Raw genomic sequence first — 25,982 nt, forward strand, 5'->3', positions numbered from 1 at the left:
AGATATACTCTTCCTAAGTCTGATTTTTTTATTAAACTCTAAATTTTAGTGCATTAGTTGGTTTTAGTGTTTTAAGTCCATAACTGTGTGTTTTATACTTTCACTATCTGAGTTAGTATAAGTTCATACTTGCATTCATATTGCTGTTTTTGTATAACGTTGACATGATTTTTGTGTCGCATGAATTGTGAAGTGCATTGAGTTAAAGTGATATTGAGAGGGAAGTTCCTCAGTCTCAGATATGAAGCTTCATATAAGCTTTGACCGATGTGCATCATCCCGAGTAAGTTGTGATATCTTGAGTGATGTGCATCATCCAGAGTATGTTGTGAATAAGATATTCACCAAGAGTAAAGTTTCAAGTATATTGTTGTGTTTTTCAAAAATACCCTCTTTGATTTAAAATGAAGTATAGTGACATTCGAGGACAAATGTTCCTAAGGGAGGGGGGATAATGTAACATTCCAGAAATGTACTTGTCTAGTAAAGGGTATATTAGGTTATATGAATATGTATTAGGGTATATAGGCCTCCAAATTCCTAATATTGAGTAATATTGGGCATGTTAGAGAATATTGGGTAAAGGGTTTTAGCCAATTCTATCTTTTAACAAGTAACTTAAGATATACTTTTACGTTCCAATGCTCCAATCCAGGCTTCTTTAGGAATTGTACCTGCAATGAACACCCTAAGCTAACATTTTATTTTTCTTAGCTTATACACATTAGGTACGAGGCATCAAAGTGTTAAGCCTAGGCACCATAACACATTCTCTTTTAAAACGGTCATGTAGACTAAGTAGTGCCCCAGGACATAGTGAGGATCCTTGGGACAACAACTGCGCAGCAACAATTGTGCAAGCATATTACGAGCAGCCTAGAGGCCAAACTACCAAGCCAAACCGCATTCGGTTAGGGCAGTTAGGGGGAAGGCACGCGTCGGGTCAAGCCACGTGAGGCCTAGCTTCCTAACCAATCCTAATATTTAACTAAATTACCTATCTATCTAACTAACCCAGGACTAGCTAAATTGAACTAACTAGTGTGCTCGAAATCCTATGACCTAACCGGAAGACACGAGCTTAGTATCTAACTAAAGAAACTTCCTAGTACCTAACTAAGGATTGTCCAAAGGGGTTTGTTATTGTCCTAGTGATTTACGGGTACTTTATTAATTATCCTAGGTATCTTAATTAATTAAATTATAAACTCAATAAAAAATCATGGTCAAACCCGAAACCGTTAGAAAATTTTAAGAATTTTACTAAGTCTAATGCTCTCCAATTTTTAGTGAATTTAGAAGGGACGTTTTGGTAATTAGTTAATTAATTTATTTAATTATGTTATTTATCCTAAGTTGAATTAGTCAATATACAATTCCTAAGACTCACATCTAACTAATTAAGAAACTCACGACTAAAAAATAGCGAACAAAACGTAAGAAGAACGTAAAAATAATCTTGCTTCTCCTTAGGCTATTTCAAGGAATTTCTTCAAGATTTTTGTGCAAAGTACAGGGTGATCTTTGTAGATTCCATTCTATAGTAAAGTATGGGTTTCTCTCTTGCATCCCTTTCCCTAGGAGGCTTTTAAAACGTCTTTAATTTAAGAAAATCGAAATTAACAAAAAAGCTCTTCTTATGGAAAAATGGAGTGCACAGCAATATGGTGTTGAGTTTGAAGAATCATTTTCTACACTATCTTGATTTGAGACAGTGAGGTTCTTTCTAGCATTGATTGCGCAGTTGCAGTGGATAGTTTATCAATTTGATGTCAAGTCGGCATTCCTCAATGGATACTTACAAGTAGAAGTGTATATCACACAACCCAAAGGCTTCACAAAGAAAGGAGAATGAAACAATGGATTACAAGATAAAAAAAGGTTTATGGTTTGAAGAAGGCCCCTCGAGTATGGTATAGCATGATTGATGGACACTTCTACGAAAATGGATACAAAAGAAGTGAGAATAAACTCACCTTATATGTGAAGGAAGGTAATGATTTCATTATTGTATGCCTTTATGTTGAAGATTTCATTTACACAAGTTCTTCATGTTCTCTTCTGGAAGAGTTTAAGTCTCAAATGATGAATGAGTTTACGATGTAAGATATGGGTTTAATACATTACGTTCTTGACCTTCATGTCCATTAATCTGAAGAGGGAATATTTCTTTCACAAAAGAAAATATGCTAGGGACCTACTCAATAAATTTGACATGCTCACATTCTTGAATGTGGCTACTCCAATAAGTATCAATTAGAAATTGTTGTAAGTAAATGAAGAAGAATTGACAGATGAAAAGAGGTTCATACGCTTTGTTGGAGGTCTACTATATTTGACGCATATTGGACCCAATATTGCATATCATGTTGGTGTTATTTATACGTTTATGTGTTTCATTTGGAACTTTGGACTTTCGTATTTTGAACTCAAAAACTGATAATTTCAAATTATGGGGGTACATAGATAGTGATTGACCAAGTTCAGTGGTTGATACACAGAGTTTTTCCGTGAAGGTTTTCACTCTAGGTTCAGGTGTGGTACTTGGAGTTCAAAGACTCATTCTACATCATCATTGTAAACTTTAGAAATTGAGTACATTGCAACAACTTCAGTAGCTTCTCAAGTTGTCTGGCGAAAGAAAAGTGTTAGCTGATCTTCAACAGGAGCAAACAGGAGCAACAAAGATATTTTACGACAATAAAGCAACTATCTCCATGACAAAGAAACCAACATTCCATAACAGGACAAAGCATATTGATATTCGTCATCATTGTATCCATGATTTGTTATCAATGGAGAAAATATTATTGGAATATTGTAACACACAAGAGCAGTTGGTTGATGTATTGACAAAGACTTTATTTAAAGAGATATTATGCTATTGCAGAGGATTGCTTGGTGTCTGTAGTTTTGAATAAAGAGGGAATATTAAAGAGTTATTCAAAACGATTGACTGAATTGGGACATGGATAATTTAGTAGAACTAGACTTTGGGTCATTGTTATGTAGTTTCTTACGTTTCCTCAAGTTTTATTAGTGTTGCTGATTGAGTGTCGTAGTGCGTTAAAAACCTATATTTTAGGATTAGTTATTTATTTCTTAGCCTATATATCATGTGAGATTTATGTGGTTGATATCTTGATCACTAGCATAATCACTCAGCCCTTGAGGATGCAGCTTCTACGGATTGAGGTTATTCCCCGCTAGAATGGGCCAGGCGGGATGGGGGAGCGGTCGAGCGTGCAAAGTGCATACTTTGTTATTTCTGTACTCCCAATTAATTTGATATTAAACATGGATACAATTGTTTATTTATTTTTTGTTATTTCCATATTTCTCTCAACTTATTCTCCAACGCATATGATAGTTGGATTTTAAAAATATTTTGTACTTCAAATGTAGACTAAATGGAATGTTATTGTCCCATTGCAAATGCATTTTCCATATTTGATATGATCCATTTTAAATCTAGTGCTGCATTGTTTTTTTTTTCCAGAAAGAGTCTCAATATTACTTACTCACATCAAAAACATCTGGTTTCTCCATGTCAAATAATGATTTTTCTGATTTAAATAGTTTGGACTTCATCAATCGCAAGCATGGTAAAATTTAACTTTATTTATCAATGTTGGTAAAATTCATAACAAAATAATTATTGAATGGGTGTTCATTCTCCCAAACTAATAATTTTTTAGGATATAACATGGTGTATCAACATTTTGCACAGTTAAGATATAGATTATCCTCTTCTAATTTATCTTTTATACATAATATGCTGAATTGATATATTGCGTTTCCTTATGGTGTTAAGATTATTTCTTTACACATTCCCCCCTTCACGGTCTCTCAAAAAGAAGAATAATGGAATGTTTTGTTGTTCGTGGTTGTGCGGGAACTCGACCACATAGATGCTTGACCATGAGATGTGGAATTTATTTCGTTGATGTAATATTTTTTAACTTCAGCAAAATTTATAATCTTTAAATAACTTGCTTTGTTAGTAGATTTGTTTCTTCATATAAGAAAAAATAGAATACTAAATATTTTGTCTTTTGTGTGCTTTAGTTTATTTTAATGGGTATCTGTTAAATCAATCTTTTTCGTTTTGAAAAATTAATGTAATCTAAAAGGTTGGGAAAACATTATTTTTGAAATATTATTTTGAAGTCTATTTATTATTTAGTGAAAGATTTTATCAAGTTAAATGGAGTCAAACTAGCCATTGTAGAAACACCTATATGAACACCACTTCAGAGAACACAAAATAGACAACTCTATCTATCTACTCTTTCCTTCAATCTAGGATTTCTTTTGTTGAAGTTTATTATTTCTTATTTCAGATAATCATTGACAAAAGTCCATGAATCATGTGGGATACACCTAATTACCTCTTTCAGAACAGTTTCCGTAACATTCCTCAAGGCAATTTCTATTCTTTATAAGGTACTATTTCTCTACCACTTGTAGCTATAAATTCTAACGGTGTTTTATTCTGTTGAATTGTTGAGCATTATAATATACATCTATGATGAATCTCTTCTTTTGGCGAAATCCTTCTCGAATAATATGTCTTCTAAATCTAGAAGGAGCTGCTGCATATCCAATTTGGTCTATCTTGAAGAGATGATGTTTGACTGAATTCTAAGAAGAGGTACTTTGGAACCTACAAATTCTCCTTATGTGGAACTCGTAACTAAACTTGTGGTTCAGTTACTTTTATGTTCGTTATCTCTTATATACATATATTTGCCTTTCTTTCATTAATTTCTATGTTAAACTTGACATCTTGAAATGTCTTATGTGCTCGTTCTGTTTAAGTGTGAGACTTACCTATTCCACAAATCTGTAGTTCATTACTACACCTGATCTACATTTGTTACAAAACATAGATATCTGACTACTAAAAATAAAATGATCCTATGCCTCAAAACACATGAACGTATTCATACACAACAGTATTTACATCTTCAACCAATCCTTTTTAATGATGTATAATCACTTTGTATATTTAAACTCGATATTATTTTTATATTTTAAATTGGTTCATTATAGTGATTACAATGTACCTTATCAAACTTCTGGTTAGAAAGATATATATATATATATATATATATATATATATATATATATATATATAATATTATTTTAAATGTATCACAGAATTACTAATTCATATATCTACGTAAGAAATGGAGTCTCTCACTTTCAAAAATGAAAAAGGAAAAGCATTATTTTTAAGCAAATGACTACAAATGTCTTTTATAAAAAAATTTTACAACTATCTTAATTTGCATCTACTTAAAATTTGTAATGAAACTATATTTTATTTTATTTTTCATAACCTAAAAATTAGTGACACTTATCAACTAGAATAATAATGTCACTAACTTCATTCAATGTAAGTATTAGTAGAATAATACACCGGGAGACATATAAACACAACTGAGATAATATCAATTTTATTCTTTATTTTATTAAATCCGTTATTGTTTGTTAATAATCTTACAATGGACATAAATTATGTATTTGTAACACTCGATGAAACTAATAAGACTAAACTAGAGCCTAACGTAAAACTAGTACCCTATATAGGTTTAGGATAATGAATAGAGTCGTAAACTAACCACTCTATAGTACTACAAGTGATGTTGGATTTAAACCTCAAGGGACGACTTTCAATAACAACCATAAGTCAAAAAACACCTACAGATTGGGCACGTACGAACCGTGGGTGGATCCATGCCTTGTAGGTGGGCTGTCATAGGTCGAGGCTGAGCCTCCCTATTTTTTCAGCATCTATGATTCAAAGCATATATGACCTGTATGTGCCATTACCCCAAACACGGTTCGTGGGTTGGGGTTTTGTGAGTCACCACTTAATTAGGTCCTTAGTTGTGAAGTTCAGGTTTAGATGGAGGGCTTATGATTAATTATCTAACTAATTAAGATCTTTTAGTACTAATTAAGAACTCTTTAAATAGTTAATAAGACCCCTAAACTAAACAAAGTAACTCATTCTCAAAAGTCCCAAATCAAAAGCTCTCTCCTTCAAAATTTCTCTCTCTAGAGACCACAATTGAAGAAGAAAAAGAACTAGGAGACGAGGCTCAAGAACTCAACCTTCCTCTTCAATTTAGTGGAGGATTCCCACAAAAGGTATGGTAGTGTTGATTTATCGATAGCTTCCTTCCATAAACCCCTTCAAAACTCTATTTTTCAAAGTTCAACTTCTCCAAAAACCTATGTTTTTTAATCTATGACATGGATTCACTTCCAAAACGATTTCAATCTGTTTATTGTCTTATATTATGATCAATTTTATGAATTACTATTGTTTCTTAAAGAATTTATCTAAGAATCCTTGAATATCTAGGTTTCTCTAAATTCAATCTTGAAGCATCAATATGTGTATTTGTTTGTCAATTGTGTTTGAATATGCATGTGATTAATTTCTTACTTGAATTAGGTTATTATACATGTTCAATAAAGTAATTTTTTTGATGTTGATGCATAATTAACTATAACTCCTGAAAGGACAAAGTATGAAAACTAGCTATATGTATGAGACTTGTGTGTGTTGAATTAGATTGCTTTTAAAGTAAAGTAATTTTATTATGATCTAATTATGATATTTTTTGGTTTATTATAAAGATACACACACATTGGTGTGAAGAGAATTTAATGTGGAAGGTTTGTCAAATAAGTTTGTTCTAAGGGTTGAAAACTAGTCTCCCTAATGGATCCAGGGGTTTAGAATGAGTTGTTGGGTTCATTGTCACGACATTCTTCCTTAATAATAATGTTAAATTAAGGACTTAGCATAAAATCAATAAAAGTGATTCTTATGCCCTAATGGATAGTGATATGAGATGGAAGTCCTCATGATAGTAGAGGCCGGGCTTCTAGGTAAAATCTATTGGGATGGAAGCCCTCATGCTAGTAAAGGTTGCATTTATAGTAACAATACCATTATTCCATAACTACGTGCCTACATAGATATTTAAGAAGTGGATCCACTTTAGCTAAGAGTTTTAGTTCTACCTTAGGCAAGTTGTATTGTCACGACCAAAGAGCACCTCCTAGTTGTAACCAGTGTCGTTGACCTCGAATGGTCTTAGACAATCTCTTGTAATTCATCATTGCATATTTGATAGAATAATAATGGAAATATAAAACTTTTTATTTGAATTTCAACTTTACTTCATAGATAAAAATGGAAACTAATTTGGTTCACATTGCCATCTAGACAGAGTAGTATGAAAATTAGGACATAGTCCTTAGATCAAATACAAGTCTTATAATACGAACACGACATAGTCTCTACATAAGGAAAGTGGAACTAGAATAATTATAAACATCTGCATCCTTGGACTTGAGGAGTCACCAAATTTGGAATACAATCCACGTTTCTTCAAGAAAGGACCAGAATCACCTCAACGACCCGAACATACACTAGTGTAGAAAGTAAGATACATCTGGTTAATACAAACCACATGTATTAAGTATGGAAACATACACAAGTAAAACATTTGAAAACATGCACAACGATAAATTTTGATTATAAGCATGCTATATTTACTTTAAAAGCCTTTGAGCACATTCCAAGAACAATATACAAGGTTATACCATAAGTGACATCATGATAAAACCTTAGTCAACATTTCATAGTTAAAGTTAATTTTATAAATTCATCACAAGACCTTACTCCAAACTCCAATCGAAGTATACTAGTACAATGTGAATGTGAAACCCCATAAGCCCAGACACACCAAGAAAACTAGCAATGAGAACACCAGAATTTTTATTTATCTCATACATCATCATAACATGTATAGTCAACAACCTACATACCAAGTGAGACCAACATTATTTATATCAACTAAATCCATCATTATGCATATCATATGAGAGCATCATCATGCAAAACATTATAACATATATACATAACTCCTGTCAAGATCTACTTGTGTAATGTATTTGTAAAGTCTCATACCCTTATCTACACTAAGTAACACCTATTATATAGTTAGTTAGTGTTCATATTCTTACATTCAATCATTAACATTAACATTCTGAAACTTTTCCATAATTGACATAGGCCATGTGAGCTACATGAAATCCGTGTTAACCCCTCACACCGAAAGGATGTGTCCTACTTTCCAAGGTAAGACAGAAACATACATATAGCATCTAAGTGGATTCACTAGCGAAGGTTCCTATGAGGGCACATAGTTGAGGAACTAGGAGGTTGTTTATATAATCTCTCTTTATTCTAATTAGCGTTGTAGTTTCCACCTCATGATACATGGGGTGAACCTTTCTTCCTTCGTGAAAGAACACCTCTTATTGTAAAGTTCATTTGGTGCTAAGATAAATTCCCCTTTTGAAGAGTCTTTTAAGTCTTGATTAAAATTCAATTCCTTGTATAGGTCTTAGGATTTTAACCCCTCATATAACATGTACATATCTCATAGGTTCAAGGATGAGAAAGTATTTAATCATAAACCCAACATCATTTGAGAACACTACTTCATAACATGACATATAATGTGTATAGAAACTACCTTCCATTCCCCATAGTAAGACACCCACATTCATCTCACAATAATCACATTCATATCATGATGTAGCATTCATAAATTCATCCTTCATACTTCAAGTAATCCACACTACCAAATATAAACCCCAATACTACATAGAATATTCATAGCCTTGAAGGTCTTACCAATGGCCTTCAAGATACCCCTTCAAGACTTCGTCCCAAATCCATGATATTCATCCATAAAATAGATTATCATTATCATACAATAGTCAATTATACAAGAACATACTTAATTACATCACCTAAAATCATTAATCAACATAATTCAAGAACTAGAATTAAAAGAAGAGGAACATTCATGGGTCTTTAGGATATAAGGTAAAAAAACCTAATATGATGCATAAACTCATCCATAAAACATTCATAATCAATCATTATGAATGAATTCAAGAACAAATAATTCAAGTTTAAAGGTGACCCACGAAATTGAGTGAAATCTAGAAAATTGGAAGAACATTGAAATAGATTATAAAGGAAACTGTTGGGGAAAGAAGTACCAAGAGTGAAGAGTCTAACATTGAAATAGATTTTAAAGGAACCTGTTGGGGAAAGGAGTACCAAGAGTAAAGAGTCCCCATACCTTGTCAATGCTTATGGATTAATGGAGAAAAGTCTTGTTCGTGAGACTTGAAGCTTTGACCTTCTTCTTCAATGGAGTCTTTGTGTAGTAAGAGAATTTAGTGAGAAGTGAGAGCCTTTGGGTTTTGAAGTTATAAAGTGGACGAATTTTTTATTACTTTTAATACATTAATATATCTAAATTTACTAATTATAACCATTTTTAATAGCTATCTAATTAATTATATAAGTACCCAACTACCTTTTATCTAGCCGTGTGGAGACAGTGAGTCCATGAGCTATCTATGAGTCCCCGTCCATGGGGCGTGGAATGATCCATGGACCGTGTTGTTCACTCGTCAATTGGGACTGAGGGGTTTATCAAAGGGTCTTCACGAGGAGACTAAGTTTCAACTCATGTGACCCTTCCAGGGGAGAGTGTGTTGGTCCACAAACCGTACTGCACGTTTGTGGTTTGTGGCTGATGGTCCATTTTAGGGTGTTTTTGGGTGAGTCTAAGTATTAAATAACTTATCCCATTTACGGGGCGTGAGTTATTGTACGACTTATGGCTTGATCCTCGTAGAGTATGCTTTTTTTTATATCTTCTAGAACCGAAGGTTTGGTCCTCCTCAAAGACCCTTAGGGTGGTGCTTGGGGATATGTACCTGGAGGTTTTGACCCTAAACACTCCTCATACGACTCTTCAAACCCTATACAAGACATAAGGTCACAATAGATCACTTTCACTAGTTTCTGTACGTCATGGTCATTTCTTGACGCTTATCCACTAACAGTTCAAAACTAAGTTAATTATGTTAGGATAGGTCTTGAAATATCATTTTAACCTTTTATTGTAAGTCATTAAACTTCATTAAGATTCCCATATTATGTCTTTCGATTTCTAAGGTGTAATAATATTCCCATTTGGGGAACATTCATCATCGAATGACACTTTAAACATCATAGTAGAATTACGACTCAAGACTAGCAGTCCAACAAACACATGATATATAATGATGATTCAATAGCAAAGGAGAAAACATCAACTCCTTTCTTAAGCACAACAATGGATCACAATGAGGTAGAAACTATATCAACCACCAAATAGACACGTATTTGGTCACTTCACATTATGCAAGGACAAATTTCCTTCTCCTTCTCATATAACTCAATATGTTCAACAAGGAGCCTATACATCATTTTATCAACTCGCACTTGAGAATTTTATTTTAAAATATCACACTAGATAAAAAATAGCAATCAACATATAAGTGTGTTCAAACATGAAGACCATATAATCCATGTAAATTCAAGACACATATGAAACATGATTTCTCACAAGAACATGCATACTTAAGGAAAATCATGAAAGTGCATATAAACTTATGACCCTATATAGACCAAGACTAGGATGGATTACTAACCTATACATTTACAAGAAAATGAATGAAAAAGGTGAGGATATTGGGATATCATATCGGCCTTCGCCTCCCAAGTAGCACTTTCCGCTAGTGGTTCTTCCAAAGAACCATTGCGGAGGCTACATACTTATTCCATATTTAGTTCTTTCCCAACATTAATCTCAATCGGGAACTCTTCATAAGAATGGGTAGAATCAACTCCTCAGCCATCTAGAGAAGGGATTGACACTGGATCGCGTATGCACTTTTTGAGCATTGATACATGGAACACTGGATGCACCCGAGCAAAGCAATTGGCAATTTTAACTCATAGGAAACACTAACAACATGTTTCAACATATCATATGGCTCCACATATCGGGGACTAAGTTTCCCAATTTCCCAAACCTTATAACCCATTTCATGAGCGATATCTTCAAATATAACAAGTGACCTACCAAGGTCCCTCCTTGTATTGTCTTCATAAGATATTTGCCAACTTCAGTCAATCTTAATCTATATCTTATGAGTCATACTTTCTCCATGACCTCCTACACTTCTTTGGAACCTATTAGAGAAAACTCACTTACTTCAAACCACCTGATTGGAGATGGATCCATAGAAATACTTGAGTGATAGCTATTATTGTAGTCAAAATTAATCAATAATACATAGTCATCCCAATTACCCTTGAAGTCATTGACACATGACCTCATCATAGAGTCTAGGGTTTGGATGGTTCTCCCCACCAAACCATTCATTTGAGGATGAAATGTTGTACTAAGTTACATCTTGGTACAAAGTCCGCTTTTCAATGCCTTCTAAAAAAGAGAAGTAAATTGAGTACCCCCATACGAAATGATAGTAAAGGGGACTTCATGCATTCTCATAATCTTTATGAGATATAATCTAGCATAATACTCCGCCTAATATGTTGTAGCCTTGACAGGAATAAAATAGGATGATTTGGTCATCCTATAAACAATAACCCAAATCGAATCATGTTGCCTTCGTTTATGGGGCAAACCTACAATGAAATTCATATTGGCATCTTTCCACTTGAAGATGGTTATTGATATATCCTAAGACAACCCTCCTGCTCTCTGATGTTCGGCCTTGACTTGTTGAAAATTAAAGATTTAGTCCATAAAATCCGCTATATCCCTCTTCAAATTATTCCACCAAGAGGTCCCCTGCAAGTGGCAATATATCTTGGTGGCTCCTGGATAAATGGAATATCGTGAACCATAGGCTTGTTTTAAAATTTGTCCTCTCAAGTTATCTACACCCATAACACACAACCTACATTCATATTTAATTATCACCCCTACCCCTTGGAAGAAAGCTTCAATGGATTTGCCAGTACATAATCTTTCATCTCCATCAAGGTAGGATCTAGGTGTTGCTTGGATTTCACATCAACAACTGAGAAGGAATCAGAGCTATATTGGATCATTAGAACACCCATAGGATAATCTATCTGAACTCCCAACCGGTCAAATCTATGCACATCGCGGACTGACTATTATTTCCCATATTCTATATGACCAACACTACCCATGGACATACGACTCAAGGCATCCACAACGACATTGGCCTTACCAGGATCGTAGAGTACACTCATATCATAGTGTCTGAAATGAAGAATGGTATTTGTGAAGTATGCTAGTGTGTGGAATATGATGAACGAATAATGTTTATATGTGAATCATGTTATTGTGTGAACCATGATGAATAAAGGTGTAAGAATGTTAGAAGTCAATGTTAAGAAAATTGTGATCATGTGAAATTTGTGCTCACATGTACTCACACACACACACTTTAAATGAATCTAAATTAAATTAATGAATGTGAATGGAGGATTTTAGGGTGGACACTTGTAATTACCCTTAAAATGACAATGATAAGTAATGTCTATCTTATCTTGAATGCCTAGATTAGACCGGGTTCACTTGGATTAATGCGCGTAGAACAAGACCTCTAAACCTCTGCAAAAGCTAAGACAACTAACTTGTTGAGTTAGTTGATCTAGGAAAGGTTGGGTCTAGCCATGTAGGGCACCCGAATATGAAGATTTATCTATATTAGTCTTTACCATACTTAAGAAGGGGAAATCTTAAGTTTGGAGGGTCTAGGGTTAAAATGGTCTTCTTCCAGGATAAGGGCAGTATCGTAGTTATCTTAAAAATTTGATTAATTTTTTTATTAATATGGTGGAGGGGCATTTTGGGGAGAACGGGCCGAAATTGGCATTTGAGTGAAATCTTGCTCCACCTGGGTTCGAACCTAGGTGGGGGAAATGATGTAATTATTTTATTATATGTAGTGAATTAATTAAATTAATTATTATTTAAATGGCTGATTTAATAAAGTGAAAAACGGAATTTTAATAAAAAAGAAGAAGATAATAATTGCAATAATATTAATATTAATATTAATAAATAATGAGGAGTTCTAGTTTGACTAAGTCTACACCTAAATAACCTAATCCCAATCCACTAAAACTCACGTTTCACTCTACTCTCATCTCACTTGAACGTTTTATTTTTCTCTAAAATAACAGAAAAACAAAATATAAAGTTCACCAAGAACTTGAACGCAAAAAAAAAACTCAAAAGAAAATTTAGTCTAAAAGCATAAAGCAAAACAATGTTCTTGACATGATTGTGCTTAATGTTTCAGTGGTGAGGCTTGGTTTCATGGTAAATTGGTAGCATTTAAACATGTTTTGAAGGATATTAAGGTATGAATTTTGTTCCCTCTTGGTCCCTTTACCAAAACATCCTTAAGGCTAAGATGAATCTACTCGAAAACTAGGGTTTTTCCCCGTTTCATGTCCCTGGCCCTAGATCCCTACGATCTTAGATTGGAATAACTTCTGCTTGATGATTTTAGAGCTGTTTGAGAATACATGTTTGAATGTTTACTCGGAACTGTGACTTGGTCTCGGCTAAGAGCATGAAATTTCGCATGATTAAATTTTTGTATTTTAAGTGTATGAATATGTTGAAAATGTGATGTACATATAAGTTCAAGGTTTCTGAAATAAATGAAAATTCTTGATTGAAAGTAATCTTGAAAATGTACCTCAAGATCTCTTTAAAAACTACTCAAAATGTCTTGATGTTTAACATGAAAGAGGGTGAGAAAATGGACTGCAAAAAGGTGATTAAATTGTCAAAAATAACCATGACAACGCACCTAAAGCTTCACTATATGTCATTCTAAAATTTATCCTAAATCTAACATATAAAAGTTGAGAAAATGGAATGCAAAGAGGTTCCAACATTCTGGATATTTGTGCTTGGGCAGCTTAATGTAAAAAAAATAATCAATCACGTTCTAAAATGATTTTTTTAAGTGCTTGAGGTCAGTGGGGATTGAACCCAAGACCTCACCAAATATATTTCATAATAAAATTAAATAATAAAATGTGGTAAGGGGGATTCGAAATGGCTTAAGTGAAAAGTCAGGGGGGAAATGAAGAAAATCACTACACCATATTAGGCCTACGGCCACCCCACTAAAGTGTAGCCTAAACTAGCAAAAAGTGGTGCCTTTGATAAAAGGCCAAACTTTTGGACTTTAGGCAACACTTTTTAGGGGGTGGCCAAAAGAAGCGTAACCTTTGACATTAGGCAACACTTATTAAATGTCACAACTTTTGGCTACACTTATGAAGCGTAGCCAAAGAAGTATAAGGCCAAACTTTGTTGTGATGCATTAGCAACACCTATTTTTTATTATACTACACTTAAAAGTGTTGACCTTGCGGTTTTATTGGTCACACTTTAAAAGTGTTGCCTTTTATAGGTCATCTAGCGCAACACTTCAAAAGTGTTGCCTTTTATATCTCATATATAGCAACACTTATAAAGTGTAATTTTATATCTCATCTAGAGCAACACTTCTAAAGTGTAATTTTATATCTCATCTTGAGCAGCAGTAATAAAGTGAAACTTTATATCTCATCTTGCGCATCACTTATAAAGTGTAATTTTATTTCTAATCTAGAGCAACACTTATAAAGTTTAACTTTATATCTCATATAGAACACTTAAAAAGTGTAACTTTATATCTCATCTAGAGCAACACTATTGAATTGAAAATATTCAATATATGATCACAGAATTAAATCAAGGCTATATATTTCAAATAAACTTCAAGAATGATGTTCAAAAACTCCGAAACTTAGAAAGTAATTGCTTAAAGATCTCTAATATCAATAAATTCCAAAATACCAAATGCATACTAACCTATATGAGAATAGTACAAAAACTCTTTATCGTTCACTACAAAAAAAGATCGAGTTTACTTCTTCCACAATTTAAATTCAATTACCGACATTTTCCTGCACATTGAAAATAAATTTATAAGTAAGTGAAATAAAGGTGAAAGTGCATAATTAGAGAGTATTCATTGTAAGCCAACCAATCCAAATCAATATATATATATACGCAAATCATATAGAACATTTATAATCACGTGAATTATGGATTACTGCATGAATTGTAAACACAAAGATATAACAGATACACATCATCTCAAATTCCATTCAGAGCATTTGTAATATTTCCCTTTCTCTTCCCACGATTGTACGAAAAGCTGGGAAAAAGCCTGCTGAGAAAAGGCCAGCAGCTGAAAAAACTCGCATAGCCGAGAAATCTCATGCAGAACATAATGCACAGGACGAAAAGAAGCTAAAAAAGAACAACACTGCAGCTGTCGGAGACAGAAAGAAGAAGAGATTGAAGAAGTTCAAACTGTTGTTTGTCTTGTTAATCCTGGTTAATTAACTAAGCATGTACATAAAGAATCTGCATGTTTAATGAAATTTTCCAATTTTGTACATAAAAAAAAGACCTCAAGAGACTAGCGCTCCCAGTTCCTGCCTAAGTAGTAACTGGGAGCTGACATTCACAATTTGATATTGAGCAAAGACATGGAGGCTTATAGGAAGAATAAAAACAAAGGGGAACAAGGCAAATATTATTTTACAAACCTGCAAATGCTGTAGACAAACAAGTTTTAGTACAAACCAAAAAGCCTTTACAAGTTTAACAAGTTAGGCATTTTTCCAACAATTTCAGAAACCTGCAAATGCAATACAGATTTTTTACATGTTTAACAAGTTGGGCATTATCACAACAATTGAATTGTTAGACATAAAAGCTTAACAAGTTTTGCAAGATTGGCAAATACACTCAAATTAAGATGAGTAACTCAATCCAAGTTATCAAGAACATCTCTTGCAACATTACCACACTCAAAGATGACAGAATGTAACTATTTTTTCTAATAAAGGTTACAATAAGAGTGCATCCAAAAGATGAGAAGTACTATAAGGTTGATGTCATGAACCTATATGAAAAAACTACATTTTAAATACTGTTAAAGCAAAAAACAGATAGCTTTAGTAGTAAATTAGCTGGAAAGTTCACAAACCCAAACTTAGACCATCAAGAATCACAAGAAACTCCCCGTGAAAGAACAAAAATTCTGGTTGGAGAATTCTCTATGCCACATTAATAAAGGATACCCTGGATAGAAGATATATCAAGGTAAGTTCCCTTCCTGTATTTAAATTTACAACTGAATTTAGGCAAATGAATGTCAAACATAATACCATTAAAAATTTATAGATGTTACAAAAGGATAACGGTGACATAAGAATCTATCTCTACATTTCCTTTACAAGAAGAGCAATTGAGTATCACCAATGATAGAAATCAAGATAACTAAAGCCACAGACATATAATCATCAAAGCTACAATGACAACAATTAACGTATAGCTCTAGATATTTCACATGGTATAAGCCCGATCGGTACTTGGATAAAAGTGGAACTGCTGTGCAAGCATGCAAGCCTTTATGACAAACTAAGGCTATATAATACAAGCAAACAACATAGCTCTCAAGAATTTCATCATAAGAACTACGAGCACACTAAGCTTGTGTTTGAAATGCTGCAAAATGAAGTTTATCGTTTCAAACAAGACCATTTATGACCCAAGCTTATATGACAGTTCAACATAGCACGGACATACAAAAACTCTAAATTATAAGCTTACAGGATTTTTATTCACTGACAGCTGCTAAGACTCCTTCCAGCAACAAATCAAAAGGTAAACAAGGCAAAAAATTGAGAGAAGCAATTTAAAGAAGACAATAAGAACCAGCAACAACAAGCACCAGCATCAACAAGATGAAACTGAAACCACAGAACAACAGAGCTTAACTAGCACAAGTGACAACAAATTCATTCACGATAATACAACAAAACTATCTCAAAATTAAAACCATATCTCGCAACAACCATTACAGTTCAAAACAGTAAACAACAGTGGAAAAAGTACAAAACTACAATCCAAAATTAGGTATATAATCTAAAAGGACACAATAAGTGACAAAAACAAAATATAGACTCAACTTTCAAAGATTCAATATAGTAAAATAACTTCAGATTATTAACAGAAAATGTGAAATACAAAATTTCTTTTGAAGAACCGAATCATGAGCTGATCGTGAAGAATGTGAATGATTTTTTGCTCTTACAGCTCGGGCATCACCTCTTTTAATTACTCTAAAAGAGAAGTGAATGATTCATTGCTCCATCTATACAAACACTTCAACAAATATAAACGAAGTGTGAATGATAATGTAGAGAATCCAGTACAACCAGGATATAATTCTTGATTTGCCTCTTCAACCAATTTATAGAATTTTTTGGCATCTTCATTAGGACCATCATACACTCCTTCAGCCTGTGCAACATCTCTAAATTGATCATTCGACAACCCATCAATATCATCATCCGAGTAATCCATATTATCTTAAACATTCAACTTGATATCCCATTCCCCGTGATTTATCAATCTAGTATAGCCTTTAACAAATCCATAGCATATAAGATGATCATACACTACATTCATTCGAGTCCAACGAATATTACAACATTTTACATATGGACACTGAATTTCCTTTGCTTGAGGATCTCTATAAGAGTAAGCAAAATTTAGAAATGATTCAACGTCATCAATATACTCTTTCCTACACCTTGGTAAATCCATCCAATCCTTGGATGTGATATGTTAATTCCTAGAAGAAGATACCAATATTTAATCTTTGAATAACAATCGTTAAATACTTCACAAATAATATGTTATAAACGAATTTAATTAGTTATTTAAATGTAAAATTGTATCATTTTAATAAAACATAGATGACATTCGCATTTCCTTAAATTAATTCTTAATCAAAATATCGATGATTTGATGCCAATTGCACAATCCCTTTTTATTTATTTTTGTTGATACATGAAATATAATTGGTAAAATTAATATTTCTGATTTAAAATTTTTCCATTTGATAGCAAAATTTTAAATTATGTAAAAATAGTAAAAAATAAACGTGTAATGCACGTTGTCAGAAACTAGTAAGCTTTAAAAGTCACGCGTAAGTTATAGAGTTATGTGTTATAAGATTATAAAAGTTTCTTACCTAGTCATGACACTTTAGCTATGCCAAATCAATCCTTGAATCCTCCACAAATGTTTTTAAATACTGATGATACTTCTAAGGAAAAATAAGAAAAATTAATAGGATAGACACAATTAAGAAAGAAAGTAAATAAATAAAATTCAAAGAAAACATACATGGTAAGCTTACTGTAAATCAATAGTAACAAGAGAAAAAAGATTCAGAATAGTCATTGGAATCACAGAAGATATGAATTACCAACAAATTGAATGTCGAAGGCCTGTTAATCATAGCGATGTCAAATCATCAAACAATCTTCTCAAAGATGGTTACGCGCCACATGTGTGTTTTTTAATCTAACAGATAAATTTATGATTATCTTATGATTAATTTGATTATATACATATATTTTATCTTATCAGTAGGTAATTAGTACATCAGAAGTATCTTTAATGAATTTGGTGAGAAACAGGGAACATAGTTGCTACCTTCAAAAAAACTATAAGAAGACCTTAACAAATCAATGTCCATGGAAATTAATCTTGAGAACTAAGTTGACACCTAAATTTTTTTGTTTCAGTTGGATTATTCTAAAATACTCTTGCTCGACACAGAAAAATTTGTTTCAGTTTGATTACCATTAAAGTAGGATGTTTGATTGCTCTTTTTGTTCTGTTTATCTCTCTCCCGTATTTAGTGTGGATTCTTACCTAGAATTTATCATCACTGTTGTTAAATGTTTGCTTGACACAGAAAAATCATTCTTTTGTAATCTGTGCATCTGCTTGATGCTTTATTAATGATATCCTTCTTACTTCACAAAAAAATATGTCTATGCAGATATGTTGTGTTATGAGGATATCTGTCATATAAAGTGGGAAGAAACACAAACTCTTATGAGCATATCTGGAATGTACAATAGGGAAGAAACATAGACCAGAACAATCTACACAATAATTCTGAAAATTATAGACACCAACAAAATGGTCTCAAACTATTGTAATTTGCTCTGAGATGAGTAGTTAAGCAATCAAAAAGTTTAAGTCTGTTATCAAAAGTAAAATCAAGTCTTCAAACCATAATGTGCATTGGCAACCTAACTAATATTATTGATATAATCATATTATAGTATTATAAACCACATAAGAAGTACGAATAATTATATAACATTAGCATATATAAGATAACACAAAGATATAACTATGAAACCAAAATTATATGGTCATCGCCTAGTACACATATAATCACTCCATACTTAAAGTATTCATCTTTTTAAAAAGACAGAGCTTTGTCAAAATCTCAAGATCTAATAATTTCAAACAAAATCAAACTTTGATACTTAAAGATCCTATAAATAAAAGAAGAAAAATCAAAGCATCTCGACTCAGCAATAACAACTCTGACCTTGTAATAAACCTAACAAGCGGAAGACCCCATAATGAGACTACAAAGTTAATCTATAGGAATCTTAATGTTCAAAAATGATCCCAATATATATATCTTTCTATCTTCAATTACTATCCTAGTCTTCGTCGCATTTTCTATAGCAAATTTTGTCACTATGCCATTGACTGTATAAAGGAAATGGATATCATATCCAACATATATCGTGACAAAGCAGAAACTTTCACATAATTTGATAAAGGAAATGGATAATATTAAATGTTGTATCTATCACTTATTTTCATTCTGTATTCTTTTACATACTTGATGAGTTACTTCATGTCCTAAAAGTGAGAGATGCTAGTTTTAACACCTTATTTCTACTATGTGTCCTATAAATTAAAGACATTCAAGAAGTTATATATTCATGTTTACATAAAAAGTCATGGAGAATAAACTGACCTCACTATATCAAAATGAGATGATTATCTCATTAGCACATGCTACACTTGTCAAGTCATATTTCATTATATTTTTTCAATCAATTCATCTGATCCATGGGAGTGGTACAAGTCGCAAGTAAGATTTGCGTGGATCAACCTTCAAACTATAAAACAGATATCCAATAAGAACTAGGTAAGTAACATAGCATGAATCATCTAATTAGAGCTTTTGAATTCACTATTCAACAAGAAAATCGTAAGGAGCAAAAGTGTAAAGAACAACCCCAAATTTCTCATAAAAAAGTGGAACAAAACAACAGGAGATAGCAGAATATGCAGTCTTAAAAGATGATTTTTAGTTCACTTTTTCGGACAACGTAGACTTAGCTAGTGAAACTCAAATTTGGAGAGTCTGATATCTAGTTCACTTTTCAGAATATACATGGGTGTGATAACATATTTGGAGAGTTCGATAAACATAGTTAAAAAGTGAGAAGATTCTCTATGATTAGGAATATAAAGAAGAGTACAATATTATTTTCTGATGTATATTCTTATATGTTAAAACTATTTTTTATTTAGTTTCATCCCGAAGATGAATAGACTCTAGTCTTACAGATATGATCACAGATTTCAAACTTTAATGCGTACAAATTACAACATATTTATTCTTCAAAAATTAAAAAATAATAAATGTATTTTAAGCTGTTCAGTAGGCTTATTCGTGTTCACTACGAACTGGAATATCCACAGTTTGTCATAGACTAAAAAGAAAGGCATCCGATCAACTGAAGTCACACAGAAAAAGTGTTGGTGTATACCACCATAGGTCTCTTCCCCCTGAAGCTCAAAAGAAAGACCACTTTATGGAGCATGACAAAACCATTGAAGTCGATAGGAAGGAGAAACATAAATTCAGTGAGGAAAAAATCACTTAACCATAGACTGTCTTTACAATTCTATTTACTACTATAATATATGGAAGAACTTGACATGTAATGAAATTTGAAAGTTACAAGCTATTTTCTCATCTGTTGCATCTAATTCATTAAATAGGATAGACTTTAGCATCATACAAAACTTTCTTTCCATTTTGTTTGCACTAACTTCTCCTAATTCTTCTAAAACTAAGATAAAGAAAGCCTCACTTTCAACAATATACAAAACTCAACAAGTTGTCCATACTACAAAAACAAATCTTCTACTTCTATTCTGTTATTGGTAGTAACAGTTAGCAGAAAAGACTCTCACAAGTTACTGCTCCCTCTCCACCCGTTCTAGACTTGAAAAATATATCTTATATCTACTATATATAAGGCATATGATTTATTTTCTATATAGTGCAACTCATATTACAAAGCAAGTTCAACAAATTCATACTACGAGGTGATCCCAAAACAACTAAGCAATATTGAGAAAAAAGGGAAGGAGAAAGTTCAGCCAAATGGTCCAAGTGAAGAGGCTCCAAGGAGGTAATTTATTATTTGCACTCAAGTATAGGGGTGTACGGTAAGACACCTCTGGTGATGTTTCGTCTATGTAGCCTAAATTAGTTTTTCATGTGTATGATTTTATGCACTAGAATGAAGTTAATATGTTTGAGTCATCATGTTGGTTGCTAACCTAGGTGACTTATGTGTTTGTTTATGTTGTATACTTTGATGAGACTAATTTAGGAAGGAGTTCCTTAGTCTATTAATGCGAAGCTGCTAGCAGGTTTCAAAGATCCGCACCAACCTACTAATATATAAATCATACATTCACCAATAAAAAGCAATGGATAACTTAGGTATGAATTTTCTCCATAAGTGTTATGATACCATAGACTATCAACCCAGGGTAGTGAGGTTTCAATTGCAAAATGAGATAGGGTATAAATGGGCAGGGCGTGGATAAATCCAACAAAGCCATATAATTTCAAATGTTAAGGACAACAAGTTGTTATATAAGGGGTTAGATATGTTCTTGCTAAGGCTGGATTTGTTTAAGAAACTCTTAATTTTAGTGCAATAGTCGACTTGGTGTTGTAAGTCCATAATCGTATGAGTAATAATTGCACTATGTGAGTTAAAATGAATTGATGTTTGCATGTCATGTTACTGTTTTTCTATAGCGTGGACATGATTTTTGTGTTGCATGAGTTGTGAGGTGCATCAAGTTAAGTACAATTAAGAAAGAAGTTCGTAAATCTCAAATATGAAGCTTTAGATAAGCTTGAGTAATATGCACTATCAAGAGTAACTGTGAAACTGAAATTCATAAAGAGTAAAGTCTCAAGTATGTTAATATATTTTTTTAAGTCACCCTCTTTATTTTAAAAGGAGGTGTAGTATCATTCGGGGATGAGTGTTCCTAAGGAGGGGGGGGGGGATGTTGTAACAACCCTGAAAATGACTATCCTAAGTAATATATAACGTATCTAGAATGCCTAGATTAGATCGGGTTCACACAGATTGATGCGCGTAGAACCAGACCTCTGAACCGCTGCAAAAGCCAAGCGAATTAACTTGGTGAGTTAGTTGAGCTAGGAAAGGTTGGGTTCAGCCATGTAGAGCACCTGAAGATAAAGATTTATTCGGATAAGTCTTTATCGGGGCTTAAAACAGGAAAATCTTATGTTTGGAGGGTATAGGGGTAAAATGGCCTTTTTACAAGCTAAGAGTAGTATCATAATTACCCTAAATATTTAATTAATATGGTAAAGGTGCATTTTTGGGAGAAAGGGCCGAAATTGGTCTTTTAGTGAAATATTGCTCAACCCGGGTTCGAACCTATGTGGGAGCAATGATTTAATTAATTTATTTTATTTTGTGAATTAATTAATTTAAGTAATATTTAAATATAAGTTTTAATAGAAGGAAAATCAGATTTTTAAATAAAGAAGATAATAATAATAATAATAATATTAATGAATAATGAGGAGTTCTAGTTTGACTAAGTCTCCACCTAAGTCTCCTAATCACAATGAACTCAAATTCATGTTTCTCTGTACTCTCATCTCACTTGAACTTTGATTTTTCTCTAAAATAACAGAACAACAAAATATAAAGTTCATCAAGAAATTAAATGGTTGATTGTGAATGTTTATGAAAGTACAATGTCTTAAATGAATTTTAAGTAACAAAAAGTTCAAAGTTTCCGCTAAAATTAACCAAGATAATGTAACGATGACGTATGTAGTCATGTCTGCAACCTCTAAGAGGTCAACAACGTCGTTCTCTTCTTGGTCTAGAATCTTATCGTGACAACACTCGTTGTGAGAAGAGATGAAGTGTCTAGACCTTCCTTACAATTCTATGGTAAGAAGAAGGGTAGTTTTGGAGTGGACACTCTTCGTGAGTTGAGGTGAAGTGTTCCGTATCAACCTCATTATTCCCAAAGAGCTTTATAAGATAGGTTAGTGGATGGACACTCTTCGTGAGTTGAGATATGGTGTCCATTAGTTATCCCTTAACCATTAGTTATGAATGTTTAAGAGTCTGTGGGGGAGAGATCTTAGCACCGAGAGGATTTGAAGAAGGAATGGTTACACATCGTGAGTTGAGATGTTGTACTCAATGTACCTCTTGAGATGAGTACTCCTCGTTAGTAGAGAATGAGTTACTTAGAAACAATCTACTTATCCCTTAACTATGCGTTCACATAGGAGTAGCTTTTGGAGAATCCTTGTAAAATCTCAAGAATGACCCTACCCTAGGCAAGTGGGGAACCCTCATCTCGTAGGGGTTAATACTGGGATTCCAGGTCTATATCTCATGGTCTATGTCGGTTAAATCTAGCCACGACTAAAGTATGTAATGAACTAAGTCTTCTAAAGGGTATATTACTTTGGGTAGGTGGTATGAGATACTATCTATCCATTTCACAAGTAGGCATTTCAAGGGACTCTTGGTGTATCTTTATATGAATGAATAAATGGGTAATTATGCAATGTAAATGAAGTTATGTGACTTAATGTCTAATTATAAGAAAGAATGTTAAGGTTATGTCTTGTGTGATGAAGTTTATGAATGATGAATGTGGTGTGCCTATCTATGGGAATATTCAAGGACAACTTTGTTGGAGTAGTAGTATGAGATGCTACTCTGACATTGCACTATGTGTAACTTGGGAGTTTCCTTGGAGAAGGGTTCTTATGTTATGTCCTTAAAATTAAGTATGTTCCTTAGTGTCTTGAAGTTCAGTGTGGGATTTTTACACATGTGAAGTAAGCTTATGGTCGTTAGTCTCGAGGATCAATTAGGTGTGTATTGAAGGAATTGTATGGGCCGTTTCTTCATGTCTTACTCTAGTGAGTCTTAGGGTAACATTGGTTAGGAAAACATCAAGGGAAATGAGTTCACTGTAAGTTGAAATGAAATGGGTTCAATCTAAAGATTCTTGAGTTTACTGTAAAGTGTAGTTCTGTGCTAAAATTAAGGAAGTTTTAACTTATGTGCTAAATGATGATCTATATGTTGTTTTACTAAAATATTCTTGAAGATTTTTCTTAAATAGCATGAAAGTCTTATTTCAACTAAAATGTCCCTTTTCATGTGCTTTTGCATGATGCTATACTTAGTACAGTGTTTGCACTAACCCCATACTTTTTGATACTCTATAAATATATGTTGGAAGCAAGTGGATGTCTAGAAGGCCAGCTTGGGAAGTTGAATTTGTCAAGACTCAGTATGTGCTCATATATTAGAGGACACTCTTTGTTTCTTTAGTTTTTCACTAAGACTTGTATAAGACTTATTATATATTTTCTTACAAATTAAAGGGAACGTACCTTAAGATATTTAAGTTGTGTATTTATGTTTGGTTGTGAAAATGAGATGTAATTGATACGCTCAAACTTAATTCTCAAATATGAAGTAAAGCAGTCGTATCAAGTAAAGAATCCAATTAAGGAGGTTAGGATCGATACAACGAGGAAAATAGTTCAGACTTAAATTTATTCTATTATTACTATTATTTAGTAATATTGCCTTAGAAAAAAAGACAAAAAGGGGGTTTTATTTATAAATTAATGAAAATAATTAACTAAATTAAAGTAAACAACTAACAGATTCAAATCTCTGAGCTTAATCGATTAATAAATGTAACTAGCCTTAAGTGTTCCCCACGTGTTCCTAACTTGATAATTCTAACAATAACAATTCTTTCCTAGTATCTTGCATGTAAAGTGATAAGTTATGTACCTCTAAATCCTTAGTCCGGCATCTAGAAAATTTCACTCCGCACCTTGGTCCGGCGATGTGTGTTGCTATACTAACCCTTACCTTTACCTCATATTAAGCATTTTATTCTATATTTGACTATGTTACTACCTCGTACCAACCGACACAAGCCTATTAGATAGTGTACACTAAATATATGATAATTTTTTCCTATTTTCAACCTCCTTTGTCCGGAAAGTAGCATTAAGGCGAGTTCTAACGTTGTCCATCTGTCAAAAAGACTTCTAAATGAAAGAATTATCAATACATTCAAGACAGTATTCTAGTATTGCTATTTTAGTTAGATGTTACCTCATTATACACCCATGGTTTCCACAACCCTAGTTATAGAGTTCAGTTACCCATGGTCATAAATCACACAATTCATATATTAAATATAAGAATTCATGCATTTACTTTTATGAGAAAGAATAAAATCATGAAATTCTGTTGATTAATCAACAAAACACAAACAATCAATTCCTGAAAAAGAGTATCAATTACTGAAAATTAATTCTTCAATACTTGAACAAGAGAACTAAAAATTATCCAAAAGTCTAACAGTCTAACCGTCTAACCCAAAAAATAAGGTTTTTGGAACAATTTATAATAAAAACAAAAACCTAATAAAAGAAGGATTCTAATTACTAAAAATCTATCCAAACACGTCTGAGTCGACGGACCTCGAGACGGAGCATAGTGGTCACGACGGGCAGTCATGGCCTCCGTCGTCCTATACTTCACAAATTCTTCTTTTGCTTTCTTCATTACGTTCAACGAACAGGTATGACGGACCATTCCAAGAACAACGGTCCGTAGAGGGTTTCCGTTCCATAATACTTTAACTTCTTTGAATTTGGGTACTAGGTTTACCCTTTGATCATTACAACGAACCATCACGATAGATCGT

At 33.0% G+C, this 25,982-nt stretch overlaps 1 long non-coding RNA gene across 1 annotated transcript in view; it reads left to right on the forward strand.

The window, feature by feature from the left end:
• Positions 1-3,573: 3,573 nt before the first annotated feature.
• The window catches only part of LOC109119512 (uncharacterized), a 48,188-nt gene continuing 25,779 nt past the window's right edge, over positions 3,574-25,982 (forward strand). The window contains exons 1-2 of the long non-coding RNA XR_011215130.1: positions 3,574-3,605; positions 4,344-4,446. This is a non-coding gene — a long non-coding RNA (uncharacterized lncRNA). The remainder of the gene's footprint in view (positions 3,606-4,343; positions 4,447-25,982) is intronic.

The sequence above is a fragment of the Solanum lycopersicum genome, chromosome 2 (assembly GCF_036512215.1).
Source record: "Solanum lycopersicum chromosome 2, SLM_r2.1".
NCBI classification, from domain to species: domain Eukaryota; kingdom Viridiplantae; phylum Streptophyta; class Magnoliopsida; order Solanales; family Solanaceae; genus Solanum; species Solanum lycopersicum.